The following is a 21,851-nucleotide window of genomic DNA, read 5'->3' as shown; positions in this document are numbered from 1 at the left end:
GATGCACAAACAAGATTTTTTCCAGCCCTTTGCTTTTGCACTTTCACAAGTAATGGGTGTCCTGGGGTAAAGCTGATGTAAAAATAGTACCACTTTTTAAGAAGTGAATTTGTATAAAGTTCAATCCAATTGTGGAGGAAAGAATTCACTCGATGTTTACTCTAATAATAGCTACTGAGCATGTGTATAAAGAGCTACGTCAAGCTGATGTTGGAGCAAGATTGACCTGGAACCTAAGTATGACGGGTCTCATATGGGGCATCTCTTTACCATCCTCGGTGTCTTGTGGTCAGTAAAACCCGTTAATGTTCACTGTCGTGCATGTAGACCTAACCTCACAGTAAAGCCTCATTAACAATATCTGATCATATTAATATTTTATGCATTTCTATCAATTCCATTCTTTGCTGTTTGAGGCATAAATCTGTTTAAATAAGCATTAAAAACTATGACTCTATGACTGTAGAGTCATAGAGTCAGAGTTATACAGCACAGGAACAGACCCTTTGGTCCAATTTGTTCATGCTAACCAGATATCCTACACTGATCTAGTCCCATTTCCCAGTATTTTGACAATATTCATATACCCATTCAGATGCCTTTAAAATGCTGTAATTATGTTCGCCACACTTCCTCTGGTTGCTAGCATACATGCATCTTCTTCTGCGTGAAAATGTTGCCCCTCCAGTCCATTTTAAATCTTTCCCCCCTTACCTTAAATCTCTGTCCTCTAGTTTTGGACTCCTCTGCCCTTGGCTATTCACCGTACCCATGACCCTCATGATTTTATAAACATTTATAAGGTCACTCCTCAGCTTCCAATGCTCTGGGAAAAATAGCCCCAGACTATTCAGCCGCTCCCTATATCTCAAAGCCTTTATTCCTGGCAACATCCTTGTAAATCTTTTCTGACCCCTTTCAAGTTTATCAACATCCTTCCCATAGCAGGGAGACCAGCTATGAATGTAATCTTCTAAAATTGGTTAGGCCAATGTCCTGTATAGCCATAACATTACTTCCCAACTCCTATACTCCATGCACTGACCAATAAAAGCAAGCGTGCCAAATGCTACCTTCACCACCCTGGCTACCTGTGACTCCACTTTCAAGCAACACTCCTCAGGGTCCTACCTTGAACTGTATAAGTCCTGCCCTGGTTTTCCTTACCAAATACAACATTTCATATTTACCTAAATGAAACGCTATCTGCCACTCCTCAGCCCATTAGCCTAGCTGATCAAGGTCCTATTGAACAATGAGATAATGTTCTCTGCTGTCCACTACACCACCAATTTCGGTATCATCTGCAAACCTACTAACCACACATCCTATAGTCACATCCAAATCATTTACATAAATGACAAAAAACATTGGACCCAACGCCAATCCTTAATGCACACTGATGGTCACAAGCTTCCACCACCATCCTCTGTTTCCTACCTTCAAGCCAGTTTTGTATCCAATTGTCTAGCTCAGTCTGGATTCCATATGATCTAACCTTGTGGAACCTTGTTGAATGCCTTGCTGGAGGTACATTTGGACAACATCTACTTCTCTGCCCTCATCAAGTTTCATTGTCACTTCAAAAAATTCAATCAAGTTAGTGAGACATAATTTCCCATGCACAAAGCTGTGTTGACTATCCTTAATCAGTGCTTTCCTTTCCAAATGCAGGTAGATCCTGTCCCTCAAAATCCTCTCTAGCAACTTACCGACCACTGACATCAGGCTCACCGGTCTATAGTTCTCTAGCTTTTCCTGACCATCTTTCTTAAATAATGGCACCATATTAGCCAATCTCCCATTTTCTGGTACCTCACCTGTGGCTATTGATACAAATATCTCAGTAAAATGCCCAGCAATCTCTTTTCTAGCTTTTTACAAAGTTCTGGGATACACCTATCATTTCTTGAGGATTTACCCATTTTTATTGTTTTAAGACATTCAGCACCTCCTCCACTGTATTATGGAAACTTTTCAAGATATCACTATTCATTTTCCATACCCTCCCACAGTAAATACTGACACAAAATACTTATTTAGTATCTCACCCATCACACATGGATGGCCTTGTTGATCTTTACGGGGCCCTATTATCTCCCTATTTACGCTTTTGTCCTGAATGTATTTGCAAAATCTCTTTGAATTCTTCTATTTGCCAAAGACATCTCATGTCCCCTTTTTGCCCTCCTGATTTCACTCTTCAGTATATTCCTACTGTCTTTATACTCCTCGAGGGATTCACTCGATCCCAGCTATCTATATCTGACACATGCCTCCTCCTTTTTCTTGAGCAGAGCCTCACTTTCTCTAGTAATCCCCTACATAAACCAGCCTTACCCTTCACACTAACAGGAACATCCTGTCTTTGAACTGTTGTTATCTCATTTTTGAAGGCCTCTCACTTTCCAACATTACCTGTGAATAGCTTCTCCCAGTCAACTTTTGGAAGTTCTTGCCTAATACCATCAAGATTGGTCTTACTTCAATTTAGAACTTTAACTTTTTTTTATCAGGTTTATCCTATTCCATAACTGTTTAAAATTAATAGAATTATGATCACTGGTCTCATAGTGCTCCCCCACTGACACCTCAGTCACCTGCCCTGCCTTATTTCCCAAGGGAAGGTCAAGTTTTGCTCCTTCTCTAGTAGGTACATTCACACACTGGATAAGAAAATTTTCTTGTACACACTTAACAAATTCCTCTCCATCCAGGCCCTTAACACTACGGCAGTCCCAGTCTATGTTTGAATGTTACAACCCCTAACCATTATGCCCTTGTAGGGCAGGAATTCTAGTGTGATCTGATTAGTTCTTGTCAGGAAAGGAAAGAAGGTTTGAGCTATTGTTGAAGGGAATGTATTATGCTGCAAGCAGGGAGGGGAAGCTGCCAGGACTATAGTGAGAGGCAGAAACTCCCTCAGGTGAAAGGGCGTATCTCGAGCAAAGACAGCATAGAGTTTAACCCTCGCTAAATTGATATCCCGCAGGAATGGAGGAGGGGGAAATCCGGGAAGCAATCCTGCTTTGTCCAGGCTCGCCAATGAGCAGTTTAAGCAGGAGTCAGGGAGCATAGCTCATTAGATTGATCATGTAAATGGGGCAATCAAAATTAAGGGAGAAGTCATCGGTCAAACACTTCCTGAAGTTGTTCCGCCCTCCTCCTCCTGTTGAAGGGCTCAGTCCTCCCCAGTTTAACTCCCTGCTCCAGGGGAATTTACAGGCAGGGGAAAGTGGGATTTAAGCCTCAGTCCAAGTGACAAAAAATAAATTAAACTAGCTGGAAAAATAACTTCCTTGAAAGAACTGACTCAGAATAGCTGCTGAGGTGTGACAGAGGTTTGGGGTCTGATTTTGATTTTTTTTTAGAACATAGAACATAGAACAATACAGCGCAGTACAGGCCCTTTGGCCTTCGATGTTGCGCCGATCCAAGCCCACCTAACCTATACTAACCCACTATCCTCCATATACCTATCCAATGCCCGCTTAAATGCCCATAAAGAGGGAGAGTCCACCACTGCTACAGGCAGGGCATTCCATGAACTTACGACACGCTGAGTGAAGAACCTACCCCTAACTTCAGTCCTATATCTACCCCCCCCACCTTAATTTATAGCTATGCCCTCTTGTAATACCCGACTCCATACGCGGGAAAAGGTTCAACCCTATCTAACCCCCTAATCATCTTGTACACCTCAATCAAGTCACCCCTAAACCTTCTTTTCTCTAATGAAAACAGCCCCAAGTGTCTCAGTCTTTCCTCATACGATCTTCCTTCCATACCAGGCAACATCCTGGTAAACCTCCTCTGCACCCGTTCCAGTGCCTCCACATCCTTCCTATAGTATGGCGACCAAAACTGCACACAATATTCCAGATGCGGCCGCACCAGAGTCTTATACAACTGCATCATGACCTCAGGACTCCGGAAATCAATTCCTCTACCAATAAAAGCCAGTACGCCATATGCCTTCCTCACCGCACGATTTACCTGGGTGGCAACTTTCAGAGATCTATGTACATGGACACCAAGATCCCTCTGCTCATCCACACTACCAAGTATCCGACCATTAGCCCAGTACCCCATCTTTTTGTTATTCTTCCCAAAGTGAATCACCTCACACGTAGCTACATTGAATTCCATTTGCCACCTTTCTGCCCAGCTCTGCAGCTTCTCTATATCCTGCTGTAACCTGCCACATCCTTCCTCACTGTCAACAACTCCTCCGACTTTCGTATCATCCGCAAACTTGCTCACCCAACCTTCTAACCCCTCTTCCAGGTCATTTATAAAAATGACAAACAGCAATGGTCCCAAAACAGATCCTTGCGGAACACCGCGAGTGACGGCACTCCATGAAGAAACTTTGCCATCAACTACTACCCTCTGTCTTCTTCCATCCAGCCAATTCCTAATCCAAACCTCCAACTCACCCTCAATGCCATATCTCCGTATTTTCTGCAGTAGCCTACCATGGGGAACCTTATCAAACGCCTTACTAAAATCCATATATACCACATCTACCGCTATCCCCTCATCAACCTCCTTCGTCACCTTTTCAAAGAATTCAATAAGGTTTGTGAGGCACGACCTGCCCTCCACAAAACCATGCTGACTAGCCTTGATCACATTATTCCTATCCAGATGTGCATAAATCCTATCCCTTACAATTCTCTCTAAGACTTTGCCCACAACAGAAGTGAGACTCACCGGCCTATAGTAACTAGGGTTATCCCTACTCCCCTTTTTGAACAAACTCCCCTTTTTGAACAACCTTGGTGATGCCTGAATTTTTCTGTGTGTGCGTGTGTGTGTAACAGACAAAGTGCATGTTGCTGTGCATGCGTGTTAATGTGTTTGTTTGTCTGTACCGCTCTCCATTTATGCATGTTATTGATTAGTAGTTCGTGTGGTGACTTACCTTAGGCAATGCCACTCCCTTCTGGCCTTCTCTAAGACATCTCAGATGGATATTGGAGTCTACTTTTCCAAGCCACACATCCTAAGTTATGCCTCACCGCATCATAATTTCCCTGACCTCAGCTATAACTCTTGCCCTGTAGTACACACTTTTCCCTCTCCATCACGAGAGTAAAAATCACCGAATTATGGTCACTATCCCCAAAGTGCTCACCTACCTCTAATTCTAACACCTGGCTTGGTTCGTTACCCAGAACCAAATCCAGTATGGCCTCACCTCTTGTTGGCCTGTCTACATATTGTGTCAGGAAACTCTCCTGCACACATTGAACAAACACTGACCCATCTAACGAACTTGAGCTATAGCTTTCCCCATCAATATCAGGAAAGTTAAAGTCCCCCATAACAACCACCCTATTACTGTCACTCATCTCCTGAATCACCTTCCCTATCCTTTCTTCTACGTTTCTAGGACTGTTAGGAGGCCTGTAAAAAACTCCTAACAGGGTGAGCTCACCTTTCCTATTCCTAACCTCAGCCCAAACTACCTCAGATGGCAAGTCCTCATCCATCGTCCTTTCCACCACTGTAATACTATCTTTGACAAGCAATGCCACACCTCCCCCTCTTTTACCCCCATCTCTGACCCTACTAAAACATTTAAATCCCGGAACCTGCACCAGCCAATCCTGTCCCTGTTCTAGCCATGTCTCCGTAATAGCCACAACATCGAAGTCCCAGGTACCAACCCACGCTGCAAGTTCACCTACCTTATTTCGTATACTTCTTGCATTGAAGTATACACACTTCAAGCCACTTTCCTGTTTACAGGCACCATCCTTGGATATTGATGCCATGTTCCTAACCTCCCTACACTCCAGTTCCTGCACCCTAAAGCTACAGTCTGGGTTCCCATGCCCCTGCAGAGTTAGTTTAAACCCCTCCCAAGAGCACTAGCAAACCTCCCAACAAGGATACTGGTGCCCCTTAGGTTCAGGTGTAGACCATCCTGTTTATAGAGGTCCCATCTTCCCCAGAAAGACCCCCAGTTATCCAAATACCGGAATCCCTCCCTCCTGCACCATCCCTGTAGCCACGCATTTAACTGTTCTCTCTCCCTATTCCTCGACTCTCTATCACGTGGCACGGGTAACAGACCAGAGACAACAACTCTGTTCGTTCTAACTCTGTGCTTCCAACCTAGCTCCCTGAAAGTCTGTCTAACATCCTCGGCACTCCTCCTACCTATGTCGTTGGTGCCAATATGGACCACGACTTCGGGCTGCTCCCCCTCCCCCTCCAGGACCCGGAAAACACGATCAGAGACATCACGTACCCTTGCACCTGGGAGGCAACCTTATTTCTTTTAATATCCTTATTTCTTTTAATATTAGGAAGCCACTGGAATTTAGTTGCTTGTACCTCGCTTTACAATGCAATGCAAATGGATGCCAGCATGTCATCTGAAAACAGGGAATTGGACATATTTCTGAAAAGAAGCAATTTACAGGGTTAGGCAGAAAGAGGGGAAACAATTGGATTGCTCTTTCAAAGAGTTGACACAGGCACAAGGTGCGGAATGGGTACTAAGATTGACACCTGTTTTGATTTTCATTTGTAGACTTTTATAGAAGCAAGGTTATGGACTTTCTAACATCTGTAGCATTTACAAGTCCAGCACATCTGACAATGAATTTTTTCCAAGAATTGTGTACACCGTGCGACAGATTCTAAAAATTTTTTTCACAAATTGTTGGTGTCACTGGATAGATGAGCATTTATTGTCCATCCCTTAGTCCCCTTGAGGAAGGTGGTGAGGAGCTACCTTTCTGAATGTCTCCAGTCCAAGTGGTACTTACTTACTTCAGTATCCCCAAGCTATGGGGTAATGAGGTGTTGTTAGTCAAACAGAAGAGCTGTCTAACATTCCTGGGGGTGTTGACATAGACTGGAAATCTGAAAATCCTCCACACCCCAAAATAAGGCTCTGCATGCCAGGGACCAATTAGGACCTTTTGACCCAGTTGGACAGATCATTGTTTGGCAAAGGTTTTCATTGATATGGACAAAAAGCAGGAGAATGGTATTGAGATACAGACTAGCCATTAGCTAACTGGATTGTGGGATGGAGTTAGTGAGCTGAATGATCTGTTCATTCTCATATTTTTGTTAAGATCATGGTAAATATTGACTGTCAAATTTTAATTTCTGTCAGCTGATTGCAATATTTGAGACCTTTCCTTGACTGAAATCTTTTAATTTTGAAACAAGAACAAATACAAATCTAAAATAGATGCTGTGATCACCTGATTCACAGACTGAAGCAAGGCAGGAGACCAATGTGTAATAACCAAAAGTGTTTGTATTATAATTACATTTTAACTGAAGACATTGAAACCAGGCATCTGATCAAGAAAGCCAGATTTGCATCTACTGTTTTCTTTCACAGTTCTGTGAGAGTTTCACACATTGGGAATTGATAGGTCTCTCTCTCTCTGTGGTTTGTTAGGTTTGAAATACAATGTGACCAGACTCTCAAATCCACATTAAACTATATTTCAATTGTCGTGTTCAGTAGCAGCTGAGAGAGAAAGGACACAGATTTAGTAATGCAAGAACTCTTTCTTTCTCTTTCTTTTTCTCTCCATTTTCTCTCTCCTTTTTCTCTCTCCTTTTTCTCTCTCTTCTGCTCGCGCTCTCGCGCTCTTGCTCTCGCGCTCTTGCTCTCGCGCTCTTGCTCTAGCGCTCTCACGCTCTCGCGCTCTCGCGCTCTCGCGCTCTCGCGCTCTCTCTCTCGCTTTCTCTCTCCTACCTACAGCCCTCTGTGGTAAAGAATTCCACAGATTTACCGTCCTTAGACAGAATAAAGTTTACCTCTTCTCATTCTTAAATGGAGATCCCATCCTTTGAGATTATATATGGTCCTAGACATTCCCACAAGAGAGAACAGCCTCTCTACATCTATAGTGTGAAGCCCACTAAGAATCTTCTTTATTTCAATAAGGTCTCCTTTCTTTCTTCTGAACTCTGTCCTACTCAACCTATCCTCATGAGAAAATCCCTGCATACCTAGACTGAAAATGATGAACTTCCTCTGAACTACACCCAATGCCAGTATATCTTTTCTTAGAAATCAGACCAAAACTGTTTAAAGTATTTTAGGTATGGTCTAACTAGTGCCTTTATTTTAGCAAGACTTCCCATTTTTATCCTCTATTCCCTTTTGTGATAAAGAACAGTACTCAATTTGTCTTCCCCATTACCCACTGAATATGTATTCTAGTTTTTGTAATTCATGCATGAGGACCACCCAATCAACCTCTACTGCTGCTTTCTTCAGTTCTACTCCAATTAAATAATAATCATCCCTTCAATTGCTCTTTCCAAATTGCATAACCTCTCAATTTTCCACATTCTATTCCCTCTGCTGAGTATTTGCTTACTCACTTAATATGTCTGTATCCATCTGCAGACTTTTTGACATCCTTACCACTTGTCTTCCCACCTATTTTTGTGTCATCTGCCAAACTGGCAATAATATATTCACTCCCCTCATCCAAGCCATGAAAGTACAGAACTTCTAGAAATTAGACAATCCTCTCAGCATGCTAGTACATTACTCCCAACACTATGGGAGTACTTTATATAGCCTTATGTGCATCATCTTCTTCTCAAACGTGTCTTGGAAATCCAAGTACATTCTTTGTACTGATTCGTTATCTATCCTGCTTGATACCTTCTCAAAGAACTTTAACAGATTTGTCATGCATGATTTTCCCTTCAGGAAGCTATGCTGACACTGCTTGGTTATATTATACATTACTAAATGCTATTACATCCTTTATAATAGGCCAACAGTTTCCCAATGGCAGATGTTACACAAACTGTCCTTTATACCTGTTGTAAACTTCAGCACTGCTGAGGACATCAACCAACAATTAAACAACTGTGGACTCAGGTTAAAAATCTAACACCTCAAAACTTCTAAGAAATTTTAAACTGCATACCCTTTAGTTATCCTATCTGCACGGGGCGCATCCTTTTCACACTTATTAGCTTTGTATGTGAATGCCATGTTTATTATTATGTTTCTTAGAGTAATATTATTGTATTTACTTTCATTCAAGCAAACCTTGCAACTGGCTCCTTAATTTTGATCAAGTTGAAGTGTGATAGCTGTGTGCTAAATAGAAATATAAAAACTATTGTGACTGACAGAGAGAGTTAAAAGGAGGGGAGCCAAATTATCCATCTTCACCTGATGATAACATTTTGCTGACAAATTGATGAGCGTAGTTGCCATGTAACAACAATGGCTGCACTTCATAAGTATTTCATTGACTGAAGAGCTTTGGGATATCCATCGGGATTTAAAATATTGTAGTGTTTGGAATGCTGTATCCCAGAGGGATGCGGGTACTCAATTGTTGTCTGTTCAAGATTGAGATTACTGGATTTTTGGATATTAATGGAATGACGGGATCTGGGGATAGTGCAGGAAGGTTGATATTGAAGATCAGAAGATCATATTGAATGAAGGGACAGGTTTGACAAGCAATGTAACCCACTCCTGCTTCTTAAGGGATGTAAGCAAACTCCTACTTGTTGGCAGCATTAGCAACGGACGAGAAAACAACCAGCTAGAAATGACTCTTCATGTCATTTCACTGGAAACTCCGATTTATTACTAAATAGGTGGGTACCAATTACTAATTGACATGAGTAGTTCCAAAAAGAGACTCTATCGAAACAGAAATATTTTGTTTGTGTTTAATGAACTCCTAAAGAAAATCAGCTTTTATTATTGAACGGTTGTGGAAACTTAAGATCCAAGTTTGCCACCTGCACAGATTCAAAATAATTGACTTTAACTTTGCCTGTAGTCAACTTCATTATGTACTCTTCCCACCATTCTTTGATTTATTTCCATTGACTGCAATTGCAGTAAATGCACCATACTGAATGCAGGTCATATTAAATATACTGAGAAATATTTCAGGTCCTGTCTGAATTTACATAACAGGACAATAAGAGATGGAATATTTTGTCAAAATATTTCAAAATTAAAGTGAGTTGCTGGGTAATGTAATGGATTAGCTACTATCCTTTTACCTTCACTCCACAATACAGAAACAGGAGGAGGCCATTCAGCCACTCGAGCTTGGTCTGTCCATCATTCAGTTTGATAGACGCTGATCTGTACCATGCCACATTTTGATCCTCATCACCCAATAACCGTAACCAGCCAAAACTTAACAATCTCAACTTTAAAAATTTTAGTTGACTTCCCAAACCTCTGAGGGAATAGAAGCATAGTTCATGCAACTTTTCTTCATCATGTAATTTTATTTTTAGCTCAAAAACTTTTCTGGTGAATCTGCGTTGAAACCCCTCTCCTGCCAATACTGTATCTCCTTTGTGAGGTCTGCCTGACTGACAATGGGCTAACACTAGATTGATATTAGATAAATGGTAGAACATTTGGAACTGTTCCACTTTGTTTCCATCACCCTGCCAACACAGGAATAGAAGAAAGACTTGCATTTCTGGAGGGCCTTTCTCAAACTTGGGACATGTGAAAGCTTTCCATTGTCAATGAAGTACTTTGTAAGCGTCAAAATTAGAAATTGCTGGGAAAACTCAGCAGGTCTCGCAGCATCCGTGGAGAGAAAGCAGAGTTAACGGTTCAGGTCGAGCGACCCTTCAGAACTTTATAAGGGTAGTGACTGCTGTAATACTGGAATGTTTTTTGAGTTTAAGAAGGCCCCACCCGTCCTGCAGTCATCACATCTGCCAAAGTGCCATGTTTTTGAATTTCAGAAAGCCTTTGGTTTGGCTGAGAGCACTGTAGTATTTTGCTTCTGTGCTAATAACTATATACTTGGTACATCTAAGGCAGGCAACTGGTCGGAGGCTGGGGGCCCTGTTTCAAATTCCCAATTTCGCCACAAGAGATTTAAAATATTTCTGTGGACTTTGGAACTTTATAAAGTGGGGGCTTCCAACTACGAAGTCTGGCATGTGACCAAAGGACTGGAACACAGGGTCATACAATACAGTATTTAACTAATAATTGATGGATTAAATGTCACATATTTCTCTTGAGTTCTAAAATAATTACTGGCACTACACTGTTTCAATCATTGCAGATGTTTTGCAAAAAAACCTTTCTGATCATGTCATAAAATCATGCAGCACAGAAGGAGGTTATTCAGTCATTGTGATTAGCTCTCTGTAGATTGTCACCTTGTCATGGTGGAGAAGCTTGTGTGGTCCTGAATTTGAATTGAATTTATTGTCACGTGTACCGAGGCACAGTGAAAAGCTTTTTCTTGCAGCAATACAGGCAGATCACAGAGTTAAATAGCATAGATAAGCAAATAATAGGTAAACAACGGCAAAAACAAAAATACAGGTATTGGCGAATGCTAAGGGTTTGTGAGTCCATTCAGTATTCTAACAACAGTAGGGTAGAAACTGTTCGAATTGTGTGTGTGTGTTTGTTTGTTTGCTTGTTTGTTTTCAGGCTTCAGTACCTTCTCCCCAATGGTAGAGGTTGTAGAAAAACATTGCCAGGGTGGGATGGATCTTTGAGACTGCTGGCAGCCTTTTCTTGACAGCGGGCCTGGTAGATGGATTCTATAGATGGGAGGTTGGCCTTTGTGATTGTCCAGGCTGAGATCACCACTCTCTATAACCATCTCCGATCTTGAATGGTACAGTTGCCATATCAGGTAGTGATACATCCTGACAGAATACTCTCGATGGCACACCTATAAAAGTTGACAAGGGTATTTGCCGTCATGCTAAATTTCCTCAGCTGCCTGAGGAAGAAGAGACATTGTTGGGCCTTTTTAACCAGTGCGTCCACATAAAGAGTCCAAGAAAACTTGTTGTTGATGACCACTCCCAGGAGCTTGAGATCCTGAGATCTCGTGAGCGATGCTGTCTGGAGCTATGCTCCTGGTAGAGTCACCCATGGGGGTAAGGTCGAGGGTTAGGTCCCTGACACAAAGCCATTCAACCAAGACCTCAATTATGGAAAGGCGGACCAAGTTACTTCGAACTCAATGGCTGTGAAGGTGGATGAAGGCTGCAACAAATCCATCCACTTCAATTGTCATTGTCTCCATGACATTGGAATCAGTTGGCTGATTTGTGAAGTATCGTGTACTTCTTGGAGTGCAACAAATACACGCTTGGCATCTTTGCTCTGTGGGCTACTTTTTCAAGTCTTTTGGTGACTGGGGAGGGGGATGGGCGCAAGCAATGTGATGGCTGGAAACTCCTTGTCAAGAACCAGCATGTTTGGACAGAAGCAGGAAAAGTTGTTCAGTAGCAGTATTCAATCTGAGAGGCCTAATTAGGATCCACTCTGCTCACCCTGAACCAGGAGGCATCTAGAAAAGGTGCCCTAAAAATAGTCTGCTTCACCCCATTCTGTCTGGAAACCTACGTCCGGGGAATCACCATTATGCGATCGAAAAACATTGAGAAGTGAAACAATGAAATTTGGAACCTGGAATATACAAACTCTGATGGCTAATCCAAACCCAGACTGGCCAGAGAGGAGAACTGCCTTTGTCGACCGGGAACTCCAAAAATTCAACTTTGACATTGTTGCTCTGAGTGAGACCCGTAGAGCTGGAGAAGAGCAATTGAAGGAAGAGCAAGGTCAATACACCTTTTTCTGGAAAGGGCTTAATTCTGAACAACTAAGGATCCATGGAGTGCGTTTTGCCATCTGAAACAGCCTACTTCAGAAGCTGACAGAGCAACTACCTGGGAAGCAATGAATGTTTCACAACTCTGCGAATCCAGCTCATCAAGAACCAACATGCCACCATCAGCAATGCCTATGCTCCATCTCTGGATGCTGAAGGTGAAGTAAAGGAGAACTTCTGCATCCAACTTGATGACGTCCTTTCCTCTGTTCCCAAAAATGACAAGATCATTCTCTTGGAAGACTTCAGTGCCAGAGTTGGGAAAGATCATAGGCTCTGGACTGGAATAATAGATAAGGAAGGAGTTGGGAAGGTCAACACCAATGGAATAGTCCTCCTCACCAAATGTGCTGAGCATAATCTAGTGATTACAATCGCCCTATTTTGCCAGAAAAACAGGCATGAAGTCTCCTGGCAGCATCCATGCTTCAAACACTGGCTACATCATTGTACAATCTCTGGACCAACAAGGTGCGCTGACAACAAAAGCTGTTACTGGTGCTGATGAGTCCTGGACAAACCATTGACTCATCTCATTCACCATGAGAATGAAGATCCGGCCTGTAGCGGAAACATTAAAATCACAAAACTATCAAGAAATTTAATGTTGACATCCTCCAAGACATCAACCATAAACAGAGGTTCCAACAAAATCTTCAAGAACAGCTGCCTCAACAAATCCCACCATTAGTAGAAGAATACTGGAATCAATTGAAGAATGTTATCATCACCTCCTGCAAAGAAACAATTGGGTTCAAGACGATAAAACATCAGGATTGGATCGCTGATAACAACAAACTCCTCTAACAATTTATCGACAAAAAGAGAAAAGCTTTCATCACCTTACAAATGACCAACAATTGGCTACCAAAAGGAAACTCGACCAGGAATGCAAGGCTGCAGTCCAGAAGAGCACCGGAAATCTGAAAAACCAATGGCGGAGGGAGAAAGCTCAGGAAATCCAACAACTAGTGGATGCCAATGAGACTTGAGGCTTCTTTAACACAACTAAAGCTATTTTTGACCCATCCACTCACTGTCAAGACCCTGTCAAAGGCAAAGATGGTTCAACCATCCTGAAGAGCAATGCTAACATCAATTCTAGATGGAGAGAGCACTTTGAAGATTTTCTAAATCAAACCATCCCACTTGACAGGAATGTGATCAACAACATTCCAAAACAGCCCATTGACGACTCCCTAAACAAAATACCAACACTTGAAGTCAAGGAAGTCATCAAAACCTTGAAAAACAACAAGGCCACTGGACTCAATGAAATATCAGCCAAAGTCTACAAAAAATTGCGGTAACCTGCTTCATTATCAACTGTATCAACGTCTTATCAAGCTTTGGATAAATGAAGGCATACCAGCAAACTTTAGAGACTCTTCAATCATTACCATCTACAGAAGGAAAGTTCCTCGATTTGAATGCAGAAACTATCTTGAAATTTCCCTGTTAGCAACAGTAGGAAAGATCCTCACCCACGTCATGAACAACCGGCTCAAGCGTTTAGCCGAGAAATTCCTTCCGGGAACACAAGCCAGTTTTGGTTCATCACCTGGAACAATCAACATGATCTTCACAATGCAACAATGACAAGAAAAATGTCATGAACAACTTCAACCTACAGACGACATCTGAGGGCATTTGAAAAGTTCCATCAACACTGCCTTTGAAACATCTTGAATATCAGCTGGTAGGATAGAAGAACCAACGTCAGTGTGCTGAATGAAGCAAAAACAACAAGCATTGAAGCCTATGTCACCAAGAACCAACTAAGATGGAGTGGTCATGTTGTTCAGATGAACGACAAACGTCTGCTGAAACAAATCATCTACTCCAAGCTTAAAGAAGGCAAATGTAAAAGAGGCGGACAACAGAAGAGATTCAAAGTAATGTTAAAAGCCAACATGAAGAACTGTAACATCGACATCAACAATTGGGAAACCAATGCCAAGGAGAGGAAACTCTGACAAACCATCATCCGAGAAGGAACAGCAACTTTTGAAGCCAATAGATGTGCAGAACTGGAAGAAAAACGAAGACAATGGAAAGCGAGGCAGTGACAACCAAAGCCTGATCTACCATCTGGAACTAATTGACCTGAAAGCAGAAGAACTTTTAAAGCCAAGATTGGACACATAAGCCACTAGAGAGCCCATAAATAGCTCAATGGAATGAAGGCCATCATCCTCGACCTCGAGGGATAACCACAACGATGATGATGGCTTATTAAATTCCACTCCACTGTTCTTTTTACAGAGCCCCACAATGTTTCTTTTTACAGGTATTGATCCAATTCCTTTTTGAAAGTTATTATTGAATCTACTTCCACCAGCACATTTCCAGATTATAACAAACTCACTCATTATATGAAAACAAGTTTTACACTTCCTCTTCCAATTCTTTTACCCATGACCACAAAACTGTATTCATTTAGTATCAACTCTCCTGCCAGTGGAAACAGTTTATCTTTCTTCTTAACTACTCTTTCAAGACTTTGAACACCTCTATTAAACCTTTTGCTTTTTCTACTCTGAGGAGAACAACTTCAGTTTCTCCAGTCTCTCCACACAGCTGAGGTCTCTCACTACTGGTTGTCTTGAAAGTGTTTCTCGAGAATGTCCTCTGCATCTTCTTCAGGGTGCCCCAGTCTCCCTCATTCCACTTAAAGTCCAATCTTTGAGTGTGCTGTATACTCATTCCCTCATTGTTCTTGAACCAAAATCTTGAAAACCACTCACACCCTCCTCCACCCCACTCCCGCCCTGTGCTGCAATGTCTTTATGACTGTGGAAGCAGCATCACCACATGGGCATAATGAATGACTCAGCACTGCCTTCTCGGTAGAGATTAGGGATGAGAAGTAAATGCTGACCGTACCAGCATTGCTCAAATTTTATGAATGTGTAAATAAAATCCTTACCTCTCATTGAATGATGCATCCATTAGTCATTCTGGGGATGGCTGACTCGGCTATTACTCAATCTTTATGGTGCTTTTGAAAGAGGCATTCCCATTTTGGTGGTACTGACCTGCGTGTTAATTATTCACACAAAAGGCTTGACCAATTTAAAGGGCACGAAGATTCAACAGTATCACATGTAGGCCAACAGAAAATGAGGCAGCAACAACCAAAGCCTGATCTACCATCTGGAACTAAAAGACCTGAAAGTGGAAGAACTTTCAAAGCCAAGATTAGACTCATAAGCCACTAGAGAGCCCATAAATAGATCAATGGAACGAAGATCATCATCCTCGACCTCCAGGGATAACCACAACGATGATGATGTTCCCTGAAGAATTGCATTGAACCAATTGAGTATTTGTAAGTCCTAAATCTTTTGAACCACCCTTAAGATGAGTTGGTTGATTGAATTCCATTCCATGAGCAGCTGTGTCGGGATTATGAATTCATATGTTCCGCTTACCTGGTAACTGGCTCCTGTATCTACAGGGGTCCTGTCAATTCTCGGTTATCTTGATGTTAAAAGAAGAATGCTGAACTTGAAGCTCTCTTTCAGAGTAGAGTTGGTGCTGTAATGTACGAAATGTAGCAGCTAAACAGTGGGCAGCAAGATTTCACAAAAAAGCAACAAGGTAAATGGTCAGATGAGTTTTACTGACGTCAGTTGAGAAATAAACACGGACAAAGACAGTACAGAACTCCTTAGCCTGTCTTTGAAATAATGCTGTTGGATCTTTTACATGATTTGGAGGAGCCGGTGTTGGACTGGGGTGTACAAAGTTAAAAATCAAACAACACCAGGTTATAGTCCAACAGGTTTATTTGGAAGCACTAGCTTCCGGAGCGCTGCTTCTTTCACAATCACCTGATGAAGAAGCAGTGCATCGAAAGCTAGTGATTACAAATAACACTGTGTTGGTTTGTAACCTGGTGTTGCTGGATCTTTTACACTGTAAGTAGAATTGAACCAAATGTGATGGACATTTCCAATCCTCCTCTTGTCTGGCCTGAGATTGGGCCCTGACTTTAAGTTTAATGCATAAAACTTTGAAACCAATTCACAATGATCAGTTGGTAGTACCCTTGACTCAAAGTTAGAAACTTGTGGGCTCAAGTCCCACTCCAGATCCTTTAAGCCCATAGTGAAGGCTGACATGCAGTAAGAATGCTACAGTGTTGAAGGTGCTACTTTTCTGATAAAATGTCAAACAGAAGTCTTGTCTGCCTTCACAGGTGGATGTAGAAGATTCCATCACACTGATTATAAGAGTGGACAAGTATTTTCAGTGTCTTAGCCAGTTCTTATCCCTGAACGAACAACACTGAAACAGGTTATCTGACCATTTCTACATAGCTGTTTATGGGAGCTTGCAATGTGCAAATTGGCTGTCACATTACCTTCATTACAATAGTGACTGTGTTTTAAAAAGTACTTCATTGGCAGGGAAGTATCCCATGGTTGTGAAAGATGTGACAAACATGCAATTTTTAAAACATAATTCTGCCTTGGGAATGAGCACACATCAATGATGATGTAAAATTGTACAGTCAGAAATGAAACTAAGCCCCCAAATACTACCAACACACCCCCTAGTGGTTTTCCCATGCTTTTCCATCAGATTGTAACCACCTTATTCCCACCTCTTTTTTTTGAGTAGGGTTCCTCCTATTGGGAAATTAGCCACTCCCACTTTGCCATTGAGCTTGTGCAGTGACTTTAGGGAGTAAAAGTGAAGTTGCAGCATGGCCTCTCCCCCTAATACTTTCCTCAGGAAAGTTTCACAATATGGAACATCTCTCTTAGAGATAGAAGCACCCTCCCCAGTCTGGTCACTGGACAGGAAACAGGTTAAAGGTATTTACATGTGTAGGACGGGAGTGTACGAGTGTCAGGGGATATCCAACATCCTGTATAAATATTCTCTGAAAGGAAACCTGCAATAATCCTTTGCATCATTCTGAGATTCAGGCCTGTGCCATTCTTGCTGATGATATAACTGATTGATTATTTATTTTCGACAGGAAGAAATGTTTTGACAGGAAGGAAGTAGTAAAGAGCTTGCCTCTGGTTGTGAACTGTGGTTACAGAAGGTGTTTATTAAGCTGTTCTTTTAAAAGCAATGATTCACAATATCCAGTACTTTTAATTCGGATGTGGGCTTTCGGTTGTGATCTTTGCTGCGTATCGTGTTCCTGGGTGGCAACTGTGTCGCAGATCCCAAAATTCAGAGAGGAAAATTCAAAACAAAGAGTCAACCTGGCTTGATTGGGAAAAGATCAGTTCACAAAGCTTCTGTCTTCAAAGGTCGTGCAGGTCCAAGTTAGAACTTACCATGTACACAATGCTTTTCACAACCGCAAGTTGACTTTGTGTTTTGCATCTAATTGTGTACCTTTTGAAATGTAGTTACAGTCGGGAATATGATTGGACAGCAAGCTCCCACAGCTGGCAATGAGATAAGGAGAAGACAATCTATTTTTAATTCTGGATATTTAATTAAGAAATATTTGGAGGGACTCCCCTGTTCTTGTTCAAAATCATGCTGTGCGACCTCCTACATCTACCTGAGAAGGCAATTAGTTCAGTAGGTTATCTGGAAGATGACACCACTAAGAGTGCAGCAGTCACTCAGTCACTGCACTTGGGCTGTCAGTATGGATCATGAGCTCGAAACTCTGCATTGAGATTTGAACGCACAGCCTGCAGACTCCGTGTTGACAGTGCTGCCCACAGAGCTAAGGTTGATGTCTAAGAAATCATAATCCAGTTTTTTTCATTGAGATTCCCTACAGTGTGGAAACAGGCCCTTCAGCCCAACAAGTCCACACCGACCCTCCGAAGAGCAACCCACCCAGACCCATTTCCCTCTGACTAATGCACCGAACATTATGAGCAATTTAGCATGGCCAATTCACCTGGCCTGCACATCTTTGTGACTGTGGGTGGAAACCAGATCACCCAGAGGAAACCCCCACAGATATGGGAAGAATGTGCAAACTCCACACTGACAGTTGCCCAAGGCTGGAATTGAACCTGGGACCCTGGTACTGTGAAGCAGCAGTGCTAACCACTGAGCTGCCCCTAGCCAGTACTTGGATACCCTGCTAACCTGCCTGTGTCAGTGGTTTATCCTGAGGCCCATAGATATGACACAAGATCTGGGTGAGACTGTTAAAGGTTAAACATTCTGAATAGAGAGAATAAGAGGGTGGGATATGAAAGATTGAGGTCTCTCAATCTAATTTACTTTCTACAGTTCTGGTAGATCGATCAATACAAATGGATTTATTGACCAGTCACAGCAAGCAAATTTATCCAACAATCTACAACAGACTGAAACATGAAGTGATGGAAATCTTCAGGGTTGGAGAGCTTTGGAAACCATGTGTACAAAGTCAGTTTGAGATACCTGCACTCGTCCAATCCTGGTCTGTTCCACAGTTCTGTTTTGAATTGCAACATCATGAGTGGTTGTGCTTTCAGATTCCTGCACCCTAAGCTCTGGAATTTCCTACCTAACCCAGCTTCTCTGTTTTTCTCCTTCTTTATGCTCCTTAAAATCCCTCTCAACTAACCTTTTCGTCATCTGTCCGATTATCTCCTTATGTGACTTGACGTTGAATTTTTTTATTTAACACTATACCTGTGAGGCACCTTGGGAAATTTTATGAATTTAAAATTATATAAACACATCAGTGTTGTTGCTGCCACATGTCATTCATTAAGCTACTCATTTTTGATATTTCTGAAAGAGACAGCCTAATTTTCATTTAGATGAACCTTTTTGGTCACTCTGTCTACTTCACGTATTAATCAATACTGCTTGGTTTAAATTGAGGTGTGCAGCGTGGATTGGTTCAATCATGTTGTTTTGATACACGGACTCTATATTTAGGAAAGTAAACCTATCCGAGCAACATGCCAAGTGAGATTTATGTGCCCTGCAGTTAGACAGGACTGCGTCTCCAGTCTCATGCTATATGGTTATCACCTTGGTAATGATTTGCGCCTTCTGGTTTGTTTGTTTACACAAATTAAAGCTGGAATGCCCACAACCTATTAAGAGGATAACGGCTATCTATATCTGTCCCTTGGAGATTACTGTTTCAGCTTTGATCGCCTCACCCAGCTCTGATGGTAATTTAAATTGCTAGAGAGATTTTGTAATTGGAAACAACACAACTGACTATGCTTTACAATTTGCTGCTACTTGCTTTGGTCTCTGAATACTTCCCTTGTGTACTGTTTCCTTCCCTTGTGCTCTGACTCTCTCTTTCTGTTATGCCCCTTATAACATACAGTACATGAAACTGGCTCCCTTTACAGGGGCTTAGTGCAGCTGGCAGTAAGAAAGTAAGTTAAACACACCAGACTATCACCAGCAATCATGTTGGACCATCTGGTGTATTGGATGTTTTCCTGGTGTTTACCAATCTGTTTCTTTCTCTTGCCATTCTCACTGGTAAGACCATCATTTCTTGCCAATCCCTCTGAGAAGGTGAGAGACTGAGTCTCTGAAGCCGTTTCAGCCACGCACATTGATAGGATTCTGGAATCACCAATCCGGGCCCAATCTGGGTAACAACAGCAGTTTTGCACCCAAAAAGACATGTTGAACTAGTTAGTGTTCAGGAGCAAATTACTGCAAATGCTGGAATCTGGATTGAAAACAGCAAATGCTGGAGATCACAGTGGGGTCAGGCAGCATCCATGGCGAGAGAACAAGCTAACGTTATGAGTCTAGATTACTGTTCATCAGAGCTGAGCCAGCACAATTTCAGACTAGCTTTCTGTTCCTGGGTTTTCTAAATTAAATTAAATTAAATTCTCTAAGCGATTGGTGATAAGTAAGTAAAGTTCAGATTTGTCAGTATAATTACCGTAACCATCAAATTAAAATTCATTCAACCACCAGATATATCCAGCTAACAGCAATTATTGTTGAACTATATTAGGAGGTAAATTACTACAGAATATTCCCAGCCTGCTGTGTGTACAATTAGTTGAAACTCATTTGTGTTGGACATTTATATCTTAAGTTAATTTGGAGATATGTTAAGATTTAAAATATAATGTGGTTCTCCTGCTGAGTGTGATGTTTGAGGGGAGGAGGTGACTTTTATATTAACAATAGAAACAGGCTCCTATGTTGCCCCTGTCTCAAGCTACTGGTTAGTTTGAGAATCTCAGAGGTCATATGTGAAGCAACAACAACTTGCCTTTACGTATCTCCTTTAACATGGAAAATAGCCTGAGGTACGTCAGAACAAGCACAAGTCAAATTCAACATCCAACCAAAGGAAAAGAAACAAACAACTTGCATTTACATAGTTTCTTTCACAACCTCAGGACATCCCACAGCATTTTACCTCCACTGAAAAACGTCTGAATTGGTGCACTTTAGGAATGTGACAGACAATTGTGCCCATCACAGTCCCACAGAGATGTGGGATGACCAGATTAATTGTTTTTTGACCTGTTTGTTGAATGGTTCATTTGACTAGAAGTTATTAAAGGGGGAGAGAATTTTAAGGAGGGGGCCCCAATGCTTAGTACCTATTTGTCAAATGGAGAGGGGAGTGAAGTACAACGTTACAGTCTAAGGCACCATGACTTTAGTGGGAAAGGGAGGGTGTGCAGTGCTGGAGGAGAGCAGTAGGGACATAAGCAGGAACATTTGACTGGCATGATTTTGGAGGTCATTGAGTGGAAGTGTGATCTGCAAAATTTTGCTTTAAAGAAGGTGTGCAGAAAATTAGATCAAAACCCAAAGGTCCAGGACACCAGAATCCAGATACGCATAGTATCCAATGAATAGGAACTGAGTCAATAAGAACGTGTGGTTTGGGAGGGGAGTGAGACTGGTCAAGGCAAAGGGAAAACAATGCACTAATAAGATCTACATATGTACATGTAGGTGATGATGAGTCTGACTGTTAGATGTCAAGTTTGTTAATGTGCAGAGAGATATAGCCAAAGTTAAAATATATTATTAGTCTTTGAGCAAAATTTAGAATCCTTGTTAGGCAAAGCAGAAGGGTATAGAGTTTGAGCCGTTTTTGTGCTGGCTGTATGAGAGGCTTGCAAATGTTGTTTCTGCAAAAAGCACAAGGCTGAATCATGAAGGAGGGTGTATGTTAAGCTAGATATGCTTGCACAAACAGCTACAAGTAGCTGCATCTTGGTTCTGCAGAAATCGCAAGGCGGAATCATGAGGGTATATACCAAG

General features: G+C 41.8%; 1 protein-coding gene across 10 annotated transcripts in view; it reads left to right on the top strand.

Moving 5' to 3' along the window:
- Positions 1–21,851, top strand: part of LOC122557729 (F-actin-monooxygenase MICAL2-like) — a 174,847-nt gene that overhangs the window by 32,562 nt on the left and 120,434 nt on the right. Inside the window, exon 1 of one of the 10 annotated variants that reach the window (XM_043705662.1) lies at positions 15,959–15,981. The exons of 8 other annotated variants lie outside the window; for them this stretch is intronic. The gene's annotated coding sequence lies outside the window, so the exon portion shown is untranslated. Of the gene's footprint in view, positions 1–15,958; positions 15,982–19,030; positions 19,051–21,851 lie in introns of those variants that run through there. One more of the 10 variants, XM_043705663.1, reaches the window with a different exon arrangement.

This window comes from Chiloscyllium plagiosum, chromosome 16 (assembly GCF_004010195.1).
Source record: "Chiloscyllium plagiosum isolate BGI_BamShark_2017 chromosome 16, ASM401019v2, whole genome shotgun sequence".
Lineage (NCBI taxonomy): Eukaryota > Metazoa > Chordata > Chondrichthyes > Orectolobiformes > Hemiscylliidae > Chiloscyllium > Chiloscyllium plagiosum.
The sequence above is the reverse complement of the archived record's forward strand: the minus strand, read 5'-3'. Positions and strand labels throughout refer to the sequence as shown.